The 3,112-nt window shown below is 32.5% G+C and overlaps 1 long non-coding RNA gene across 1 annotated transcript; it reads right to left on the bottom strand.

Annotated features, from left to right (window-relative positions):
- Nucleotides 1–6: 6 nt before the first annotated feature.
- On the bottom strand, nt 7–1,863 carry LOC112128129. Its single transcript, XR_002910873.1, has 3 exons — nt 1,749–1,863; nt 1,613–1,682; nt 7–112 (listed from the first exon to the last, which is right to left on the bottom strand). It is a non-coding gene; the product is annotated as an uncharacterized LOC112128129 (long non-coding RNA).
- Nucleotides 1,864–3,112: the final 1,249 nt, after the last annotated feature.

Below are 3,112 nucleotides of genomic sequence, written 5' to 3' on the forward strand. Positions count from 1 at the left end.
CCTTTGATCATATAGCTGGGATCGGACTTTACGTGATTGACACTGGTCCAAGGCAACAAGTGAAGACATCGAAATGTCATGTTTATTGAGAGATGCCAAATTAGATCTTTCCCTGTTGAGAAAAAAATAATAAAACAGAATAACAATTAATACAAACTACCATTGACTAATCATACAGAATTATATTAATTATATGCTGAGAAACAAAAAAACGGACACTTTTTTTCTTAATAAATACTTGCAATCATTATAATTTTTATTTTTTGTTGTTCACTGGATATTTTCTGAAGAAAAATATAATATATAGCTAAACAAAAATAAATAAATCTATTTAATTTTATAACTTTTTTTTGTGAGGCGTGCTGAATGTCTGTTTGGCAGCCAGACAGTAATGTCAAGTTTGCCAATCATTCATGGTATAGTATGTGTAAAACAAAGAATTGTGGTGTTCGTTTCGGTGGTGATGGGAATATCAGTCAAATCTTTGCCAACGTTTCGATTTAAATCAAATCTTTATCAAGGCATCCACTTGATCTCTAAGTGTTCACTTTTTTATTTATGTTTTATTTATTTATCAATTGGCAAATGTCCCATGTTATTGTTCTTATTGCAACCAGTGAAGTAGAACAATAACATGGGACATTGCCAATTGATATATAAATAAATAAAACAAATAAAAAATAGAACACTTAGAGATCAAGCGGATGCCTTGATAAAGATTTGAATTAAATCGAAACGTCGGCAAAGATTCAAAGTCGTTTTCTTTCCAAAATAACCATTGACCGATATTCCCATCACCACCGATACGAACACCACAATTATATTCAACGGTCATCACGTTACATTAAAACAAAGAAGTTCACCAAAAATTGAAAACGGGGTGGCAGGCAAAATGTAGAGAAAACTCCAGGGTGAAAGCCAAAGTTAAGAAATGGGAAGAGGAGACTACAAAACTCCATCTGAGGAGAAAGATCCCTTTTTTCAAATTGTAGTTTGGTCTTCTACCATCATTCTAGTATGTCTTATCCTAGCCAACTTATCCAACTGGAAATGATCAAGCTACGGTTCACCGTACAGACATCACCACAATTTCATTATCCTGTTAAAAATATTTATAACACTTTTTTTAATGAGGCTATTCATACTACAAGGAACTATGAACTATTGAACCATGAACCCTAGGAGTGCTGGGTTTTTAAAAAAGCCCATTCGTAAGAAGGTCAGGCTTGAATGCAAGTAAGTAATGAAGCCATGACAATCGCCTAAACTGTGTCATTGTGGATCAATCTAGTTCAGCAAAGATCTACCAGGTAACCAGAAAATTTTGTGCGGTTTTTCATTAATCAACATTTCTATTTAAAGAGGATTAAGTGTTTACATAGTAATACCAAGATGATAAGCAAAATTCTTAAAAAAAAGTTGTTTGAACAGTTTACTGTAATTCAAAAACCTAATAGGTGCATACTTATTGTATGAATTTAAGCTCAGTAGTGGGCGGCTGAGGCAGCTCGTAAAATTCATACTGAATTCGGTGATGTAACAATAACGAATTATAGATTTTGAAGCCAAAGAATATATATTAGATAGCCATAGAAAATATTTTATAACTTACCATAAAATGTTCAACGCTTTTTATTAACTGACATTATATTATCCTCTTGGTGATTTAAACACCTAATCCTCTTAAGTAAATAGAAAGGTTGATTAACGGTATCAAAACTATTAAAACTGCACGTACTTTTACCTACATGTTAATCACAGCATAAAACTAAACACTACAGAGTGTGGACGAGCTTCTTTTCTGGTTAACATCACCTCTTCTACAAGTAAAACAGCAAATATGAAGATGATTAGAAGCCCAAACAAAACCTTTCTGGAAGCTACTGCAAAAAGGTCCNAATAATGAAATTGTATAACTGAGTATGTGTGCCCATACTGGAGTCTCATATGCAGGAGCAGGACTAATATTGCCAGGCTGCAGGTTGTGGAGAACAAGTTTCTGAAACTTGTGATAAATTCTACTCGATGTACACAAAACTGCACACTGCAACAAACATTGGTGGTAATGGAATACATCAGAGATATTTTAAGCAAGCATCTTCCCATTCTGCTGCCAAATAGGTCACTATAGTTTGGGCGACAGGTTCTTACATCGAGAATTTGCCGGCTTCGTTCCTAGGAGACGGGCGGGGTTACTTAGTGTAATATTAAATTAAAAATGGACGCCATGCTGTTTAATATGACACAAAAACAGCGAACCGTAAAGAAAAATAAAAGAAAAGGAATCAAAGAAAATTCAATTAAATAAAAATTAACTAAGTAAAAGAACGCAACATTTACTTAAGAAAACGATTAAAAAACAAAAAAAAACATATTTTTTCCAAAGAAACTAAAATAATGAACATAACGAACTTACACACTAAATGGACCTTAATTATCTTATAATCTAAGTAAACATTTGTTACAAGCTAAACTTTCCTGGGAACTAGTGTCCCTCTATACTTCTTGTTTCTGACGACTGGAAATCCCCCCTTCCAGGAGAATGGGGAGCACCTTCTCTAAAGTTGGGTGGGTCTGCTGTCGCCTTCGTCGATGAAGGAATTGATAATTTTCTAATGACCCGGCCAGGCTGTAGGGATCTCCGACTCAACGCATACTTGCATGTTAGACAAGTAATATTTTATTGTTTTCAAATCATCGAATCAGTAATTTACATCTTTCAAAATTACAGGTGAGAATAATTACTCTTGGAAAAAAAAGATCTTTAATATCAATGGAGTGGCACGATTGACTAAAGAATATAAAGGGGACTATCACGATTCGCAAAAACACTGTAAAAATCATTTAGTGATAGATTAAAATTTATCTAACAATTTATTATATTACTAAATGATTTGCCAGCATTTTGGTGAATTTGCTTTCAAACCATGATAACTAAATAATTTTTGTTAAAACTCAAATTTCTGTTTTCATTGAATTTGATTTACATTAAAATAAGTATATTGTAATTAATATAACAATAAATATATAAACATAGTTTGAAATAAACAATAAAATGAGTGTTCATTATTTTTTCGTCTTTCAATATATATTAGTGAGTTTTCAAAAATAA

The sequence above is a fragment of the Cimex lectularius genome, unplaced genomic scaffold (genome assembly GCF_000648675.2).
Source record: "Cimex lectularius strain Harlan isolate CLEC.00 unplaced genomic scaffold, Clec_2.1 scaffold737, whole genome shotgun sequence".
Taxonomy (NCBI): Eukaryota; Metazoa; Arthropoda; class Insecta; order Hemiptera; family Cimicidae; genus Cimex; species Cimex lectularius.